This window comes from Bidens hawaiensis, unplaced genomic scaffold (genome assembly GCF_021521415.1).
Source record: "Bidens hawaiensis isolate Kalapana, Puna unplaced genomic scaffold, B.hawaiensis_p1.1 tig00002306_1, whole genome shotgun sequence".
Lineage (NCBI taxonomy): Eukaryota > Viridiplantae > Streptophyta > Magnoliopsida > Asterales > Asteraceae > Bidens > Bidens hawaiensis.
This window is the reverse complement of record NW_027491123.1, coordinates 438,394-446,940: the sequence shown is the minus strand read 5'-3', so window position 1 is coordinate 446,940 and position 8,547 is coordinate 438,394. Positions and strand designations below refer to the sequence as shown.

General features: G+C 36.8%; 1 pseudogene across 1 annotated transcript; it reads left to right on the top strand.

The window, feature by feature from the left end:
- The first annotated feature begins 2,230 nt into the window (after positions 1 to 2,230).
- On the top strand, positions 2,231 to 3,857 carry LOC143614857 (putative (S)-N-methylcoclaurine 3'-hydroxylase isozyme 2 pseudogene; annotated as a pseudogene). Its single transcript, XR_013150363.1, has 2 exons — positions 2,231 to 3,144; positions 3,256 to 3,857. The product of XR_013150363.1 is annotated as a putative (S)-N-methylcoclaurine 3'-hydroxylase isozyme 2 pseudogene (transcript).
- The last annotated feature ends 4,690 nt before the right edge of the window (positions 3,858 to 8,547 follow it).

The following is an 8,547-nucleotide window of genomic DNA, read 5'->3' as shown; positions in this document are numbered from 1 at the left end:
TACGACAAAAAAATTTTTTTGAACGTTACCCCTGAGATTTATGTCTAGATCCGCCAATGTCTAGCAATATTAGTGGTATATTATGACATATGCATAATGGTTTTGTTATGGGAAAATTTCCAAAATAGCCCCTTTTAGAGAGAAGATTCCCAAAATAGCCATCTTTTCCTCAAAATAATTTAAAATTTGGACTGGCAAAACACATTGGAAAAAGGATAAAAATAATGAGGGAGCAGTCCAAATTTTGAAGGAAAGTAAGGTATGAGACGGGATTTGGGAAAATAATGAAGGTAAAGTCCAAATTATTTTGTAATCTTTGAGCAAAAGGTCCAAATTTTTCCAAAACTTTTTCTTTCAAAAAACCGTCTTGAGAGACTGTTTTTTTATGTTTCCTATCTTTCCCGTCCATATTTTCAAATTCTTGGAAAAATATATTTTTTACAATTATACCCCTGAACCACCACCACCTTGAACCACCACCATCACCGATGCCGTCTGCCCCACCCCATCACCACCACCGTCACTATCACCATAGCCGCCTCCACCGTCAATTTCCGTCGCCGGAGAAAACCACCACCACCATGCCCGTCAAATAAAGTAAAAACAAGGTATATCAGAAACAGCAGTAGAGAGATCACCACCATATTCTTCCAATATATCTATTTCCTCATCACAAATCGAGCTCCAGAATTCAATAGCTTGTAATGCTACTGGCTCTTCTTCTTCTTTTACAGCTTTAGTAGCATTATTAAAGATATCTTGCATGTATGGACCCAACTTCTCATAATAGCTTGATGAAATAGAAACCAAACATTCAAAAGCGGCTTGTCGAATTTTCACTTATGGCGAGAGTGTTGCTTCACAAACAACTCTCATCATATAATCGCGCTCCATATCATTAGTAAAATTTGCTTGAGCAAAACCAAGAGCATTATACAAAGCTCTTGTTGCAGCAAGCCTCACATCATTGTTTGACGGGCATGGTGGTGGTCCTTTTCTCTGGCGACGGAAATTGACGGTGGAGGCGGCTATGGTGATAGTGACGGTGGTGGTGATGGGGTGGGGCCGACGGCGTCGGTGGTGGTGGTGGTTCAAGGTGGTGGTGGTGGTTCAGGGGTATAATTGTAAAAAATATATTTTTCCAAGAATTTGAAAATATGGACAGAAAATGTAGGAAACATAAAAAACAGTCTCTCAAGACGGTTTTTTGAAAGAAAAAGTTTTGGAAAATTTTGGACTTTTTCTCAAAGATTACAAAATAATTTGAACTTTACCTTCATTATTTTCCTAAATCCCGTCTCTTACCTTACTTTCCTTCAAAATTTGGACTGCTCCCTCATTATTTTTATCTTTTCTCAATACGTCTTGTCAGTTTAAATCTTAAATTATTTTGAAAAAAAAAATGACTATTTTGAGAATCTTCTCTCTAAAAAGTGCTATTTTGAGAATTTTCCCTTTTATTATTCATAGAGTATTTGGTTAAGCTTTTAAAAATTGCTTATTTGCTATTTAAAAAGCAAACAAGTCAACAAAACCATTTTTGAAAGCTTCATAGAAATGATTTATTGACTCATTTGCTTTTTCAATAAGTAAATAAGCAATCTTCAAAAACTTAGCCAACCACAGCTTAAAAGTGACCTTTTGTCGACTATGTGTGACAGGATCATTATATTAACTTTTTGATAAAAAGGAAGTAGCATTTTCAATGATTACTAACTTCTTCTCACACTTGGGCTATCTAGAATGGCCAATGTGAAAATAAAGTGAAGTCGTATAGGTGTGTCACGTAAACAAAATTGGTTAACGTCTATGTCAATGTGAACGTGACTAAAACTTTTTTTTTTTTTTTACAAACTAATCGTTTAATGGCCTTTTGTCCCACCGCCCACGCTTATGAATCAACCACGGACGTGGGAAGCTAATATGGTACTCCTTCACGCTCATGCATATGGTCCCATTACTCAACATAATTATCGTTGATTATTTATGTAACTTTGCTTTCATGTAACTGTTATATCGTTGATGCGATTTTCCTTAAATGAAACTCTTCCAATATTCAAACATGCAGTTATTTTAAGCCCATAAAATACGTACCCCTACTGTATATAAGTATATTCAAACATGCAGATATATATTTTAAGCCTATAAATACCCCTTATCAGTATCATATTCATCCACACTCAACACAAACCCTAATACCATTAATCTTCTCATTCATAACAAAACTCTAATGGATATCGCAACCTTTCTTAAAGATAACACTCTTCTCTTTCCCTTCTTTTTCTTATCAACAATCAGCTTCCTTTTATTCATCATCAAACAAACAAAACGATTGTCTTCCAAAACCATAAAAAACCTCCCGCCAGGCCCACCACCGCTTTCGATCATCGGAAACTTGCATCAAGTAGGAGACAAACCACACGTCTCCACCGCAATCTTAGCCAGACAATACGGCCCGCTGATATCGCTTTGGTTAGGCCAGAATTTGCTGGTGGTGGCATCTTCACCAGAAGCAGCCATGGGAGTTCTAAAAACTCAAGATCGTTTCCTTTCGTCTCGAGCCGTCCCTGCTGCATTTCAGCAGAAAGATCTGTTACCCCACGCGCTTCTTTGGGCGGCCGACTGCAACCAAACATGGAAGAACTTAAGAACCATTTGTCGATCCGAACTCTTTTCGGCTAAAGCTTTGGAATCGCAGTCTCGATTACGTGTGGAAAAAGTGAGCCAATTGGTGGATTTCTTGCGTCAAAAGCAAGGACAAGCGATTGACGTAGAAGATGTAGTTTTTACTACATTATTAAACACTTTGAGTTCCATTATTTTTGGCAAAGATATGGTGCAATTTGCTGATGGAGACGGTACCTGTGACTGGCTAAAGAGTCCATGCATAAACTTATCGAGTATGGAGGCCGTGTTAAAGATTTAGGCTCGTTTTACCCGATGCTTGAGCGATTTGATCTTCACGGAACAACAAAGGGAGCCAGGAAAGCGGTCGACAAGGTGTATGCGTACTAGGAGACTATTATTGACGAACGTAGGGCCGTCGTTAGTTCTTCGACATGGTCTTCGGACCAAGCTCAATCTTTCTTGGATAGGCTGCTTGAAAATGGATTCACAGGTAACCAAATCTATTCATTTGTTATGGTAAACATATTTTAGCAATCACTTTTTTTTTAACGACAAATTTCATTAAAAACAACAGCAAGACGCTAGAAAAATGTGGATTTATGACCGAAAATGTTGTTTCGTTTACAGGAACTTTTCGTAGCCGGAAGTAACACTACAACCTCCGCGGTTGTTTGGGCCATGACCGAGCTCTTGAGGCACAAAGAAGTAATGTCAAAAGTAGAAGAAGAGATGCAAAATGAAATCGAATCCGATCGAATATCGGTCTTTCAACTATCTCAATTAACTTATCTACAATCTTGCATCAAAGAAACTTATAGATTGCACCCACGGTGCCTCTTCTTCTTCCTCGTATGGCGAATGAAACTTGTGAGGTTATGAATTATACGATTCCAAAGAACACCAAAGTTTTCGTCAATCTTTGGGCGATGGGTCGAGACCCTAAAGTTTGGCACGAGCCGTTACGTTACATGCCTGAAAGATTTACCAACTCCAAGATAGATTTTAAAGGCCAGGACTTTGAATTGTTACCGTTTGGTTCTGGGAGGAGGATATGTGCGGGAATGCCATCGGGTATCAAGAGTGTTGAGTATATATTGGCGACTTTGATTCGTGAGTTTGCTTGGACACTTCCTAATGGTGATGATCCGTCGAAGCTTGATGTACAAGAGAAATTCGGGATTGCTATGAAAAGGGAAAATCCATTAAAGGTCATTTTTAAACAAAATTGATCTATTAGTATGCTTAATTGGTGTGGATTATCTTCCTATTTTGTATCTTACAAGAATAAAGATGTTAAATTTAGTGTATTTCAATTTCATGTAATGAAGTGATGTATAAGTAACGTGTATCATGTGGATGTTTGGTTAGTTATAAAATACAGTTATTAAACACTCATAGTTTATACTGCTTATTTGCCCAAAAAAATGTTAATATATAATTCTCATCGCCACATCGTATCATTAGAAATGGAAGCTCTAATGTATTAAAAAAAGAATATTAATAAAACCACTGCAAAACAAAAGTTATTTAATTACCGACAGACATATGTCTCACCAACTTGTGGTGATCGATAATCCATTAAGGGATGGTTGGGATTGCTTATTTTGTCTCCTTGTATGCTTATAACTTATTAGTTATAAGGTGTTTATTAAAGTTAAAAGGTTGTGAGTGGAAAAATTAAAAGTTACAAATTTGTAACTTATAACTTTTGATTAATAGGTTATAACTAAGGAGGTTAAATAAGGAATCCCACCCCTTAAAATTTACTAACGCGTATCTGACAAATTTACCTAAGGAACACAATATTTTACTTGAGATCACAGTTACAGGGACTTATATCTCAATGTTTTACAAAGAGTTCATCGACACCAATAGATGAGGTTGAAATCGATAATGTGGAAATTAAGAACAAGCGCGATTCACAGTCAAAAGAGTTACTCAAATAACTTATTATGAATAAGATGAACGATTACTAGAAATTGAAGGAGAAATGAAAACGGAATTACAATTGAACGAAATGAATTGAAATCATTACCTAGTATTAATCCCCAAATGTTACAAGATCCTAATTTGCTGTTAATAGCTATTAACAACCCACTTTCAAGAATGACATAAATAGTCCCTGAAATTTCTTGCCATACCCTCCAAAGTTTAGTAACTTGTCATTAGTCACTCAAACTATTACAAACTTGTAACAACTAACTGTAACGTTGACTTTCACTTTGACTTAACAACTGTGGGCTTCCGTTTATGTTGACTGGCACAATTTTATCACAATATCTAACAATCTTTACCTTTGCGACAGAAATTATTAAATACTAATAATACCCCCGATGTAAAGAAATATGCAATCACTCTAAACAACGCACAAATTTAGAACTAGGAACACTCTTTGTTAACATGTTTGTTGCATTATGTCATCCATATACTCAACCTTTACATCGTTAGAATTCAAGACTTCTCTATTCCAATGCAGTTTAACAATTATATGCTTCGACCTCTCGTGGAATACTTGATGCTTTAACAATTGAATTGCACCCATATTGTCACAGCACACCAAACCATAATTCACAACAAAGCCCACTTTCTGGAGGTCCCTAGAATGGATCTCACAACTTGTTTTTGAACCATTCTCGGTTGTAAACTAGCGAAAATTGTTTACAACTTAACCAAGATCTTGAATCTTGTGGTGTCTAGTTATTACCCGAAATGGTAAGAGAGAAGATAAGGTTGAGAGAGAGTTGGTAAGAACTACTGATTTTTCAAAAGGTTGTTCATGCATGGGTATGCTCTTACTATTTATAGTAGAGCATGCCATGCTTTATTTCCATACATTGGTCCAAATGGGCTTTATTTACAATGGCCTATGGCCCACGCAAACAAGGCAAGACGTAAGCTAACATAATACATCGTGAACTAAACGAACAAATACAAAAGACTTAAATAGACAAAATGGGCTCTACACTTTCAAAGATAAGCATCAATGTAGCGTACAATACTCTATGAAAGCTGTAAATAAATTAAGTTGTAACTAATTTGAACAATAATTTCTACACACATCGAAAACTTTACTTTTTAATATATATATATATATATATATATATATGTATATGTGTGTGTTTTAATAAGTTATAATTAATCCATATTATTATCTTGTTATTATTATTTTATATTGGTATCAATTAAGGGAATTGAGTTTTTGTAAGGCCAAAAATATGACTTGCGATATCAAAGTACGAAACCCGTTATATATTTACGGTCAAGTTAATAATTAAAGTGGGCGAGAAATCCGGACACGAGACGAGAACTTCGACATGAATTTAAGTTCAATGGATAGGTCTTCTAGATTAGTTTTGTCTATTGGCTATAAATAGGAGTTGTATGCCATGTTTATGTGTGTGTTTTTCAATGTGAAATCACCCACCCAAGAGGAGCTTACCTTGGGTGGGATCTGTGTTCTTTAATATTATGAAATCATTTTAAACCGATTACGAGATCGTTCGCTATATATTTTATCTTTATATTATTCGTTCGATCGTTTGATTTCACCGCAACCGTCTCGCGCGTTTATCAAGAACAAAGCCGTTCATTGTCGGATCCGGTTTCGGGACCTACAATTGGTATCAGAGCAGGTTTGAATCAACTGATTCAACTTTGTTCTTGATATTCGGGTTCTATTTCCGCGATTACCCGAATCAAGACGTTAATTCCGTTGAAGTTTTGGAAATAAAGTTGTAGGTTTGGAAATAAGGTTTGAAGATTTAGGGAAATAAAGTTGCTTGAAGTTCGTCTCGTGTGTAGATCTGGAATCTCAGCCTCGTTTATTGGGTTTCTGTGAAGAACGGAGGGTGGTCGGTGAGCTCGTTCACACGACAGTGGAGGCGAGTGGCTGTTGGCGCAGGGTATTGGCCGGAGAACAATAATCCGACCAGAAAGGAGTTGGTGATGTTGGTTCCTAACAGCATTTGGAGGTTGGCTGGTCGGAGGATGGTTTACGGTAGTTGGTGGACGGTGAGAACGAGGTGAATGGTGGCTAGTGACCTATGACGTCGTTGTCTCTTTGATATTGTACATCTGATGATGGTGAGCTAGAAACAAAGTTGCGGCGGCGGCTCATGGTGGTGTTGCCGGATTCGGTTTTCCGGTGGGGTTAACCTCAGACAACCAGGTCTTGTTGAAAGAGGGGGTTCCGGAGGATGACGGTGGTCTTACTGGCGGCGGCGGCTGTTGAGGTTCTATGCAGTTGGCCAGAAAAGTCAATTTTCCGGCGGGGTTACGGCCTTGGTGGTAACCACCATTGGAGGAAAAGGTGGTAAGAGAGATGGCTGGCGGCTGAAGTGTCGGAATACGGCTGGGATGTGGTGCTGGAATACGGTTGGCGGGGAGTGGCGTTTCCGGCAGGGAGGCGATGTAGGTGACCAAGGATGGTGGTTAAGATGTTGCTAGGGATGGAGGGTTTCTCCATCCCTGGTTATTTTTTTTGTTTTCCTTAGTGGTCTTGGGCTGCATGTTATAAAAATAAGGTATGGACTAAATTTGCTGTTGGGCTATATTAGTCTTATTATGGGCTGTCCAAACAGACTTGTTTTTATTTTGGGCCTGATTCAACAAAGATATTTTATTGGCTGAGAAATAATTACATGTTCGAGTTGACCAAACTGAAGAAAGTCAAATTTGTTCGGGTTTCGTCATTATTGGTCCGTGTTCAAAGCACATTATTTATATGTTATTTTCAAGGCGTTCGAGAATTGGATCCGGAAAAGTGGGCTACGAGCATCTGAGATGCTTATTTATTAAGGTGATAATTTTTAAACAAGTTGGATTTAATAGGGAATTAAATTGTTTAAGCTCTCAACCTGAAAATGTGGGATACGAGTATCTGCGATATTTATTTATTATGGGTGAGTTACTTAATTAAATTCATTCACGGAAATAATAAGCTTTGTCATTTGATCGTTGTCCCCAGTATTTCGTTAAGTTCTTCTGAACCTATATTGCTTAAGATCCGAGACGGATAAAGAAGCGAGAACGTCTTCATAAATGAATTAGGTGGATCATACCTTGAGGGGGTGATTGAAGATGTCACACCCCAACCTAAGGCGGAAATGTCGAGGCGTGATCCGATTGCTCACAGCTCGAAGATACTATCATAATATAAATGTAACAATATCTAACTAGTTATTTTGTTTCAATTATAAACATAATATAAAAATACAATAACAATTTAAATATACAAATATAAGCTCAAACAAAGTTTAACTTGATTATATCCTAAGGTCTTATCTACATGTCCAAACTTCAATCTTCAATACAATCAACCTGCATATGCGTATAAAATAGATTTTTTCAACATAAAGTTGAGTGAGATGATCACCAATTTTGACATAACAAATATATATATATATATATATATATATATATGAGATAAAATTGATAAATGATAAGTGATAAATGCGCAAACCAACCATGTGATAGTACATCAATCAAATCATAACAAAACATGTATATAACCAAATCGTGCTAGTGTGCCAATGAATCGTTGCCAAGCGAATCGGGCATTGATTACAATGACTAAAATTGTCGGTTTACCTTCGCCAAGCGAATTAGGCTCCGGTTACTAAGACGAACGTATGATCATACTAATAAAAATCCAAGACTTGATAGAATATAAACACACTTAAACAAGTAGCTGTTAGCAAATAGTATTTAATTGATATAACACACAATGATTATGTTTGTGATTGTTTGAGATATATACATGATAAAAAATATGAATAAGTACGCATATGTCCCCAAATCATTTGAAAACATTAGATAAAAAAGGAAATGATCAAACTCACCTGATCAAATAAGCCAAACAGGAATGAATATGTCAAGAAAGTGGAAATCACACTCTTCGAAAATTATCGACAAGAATCC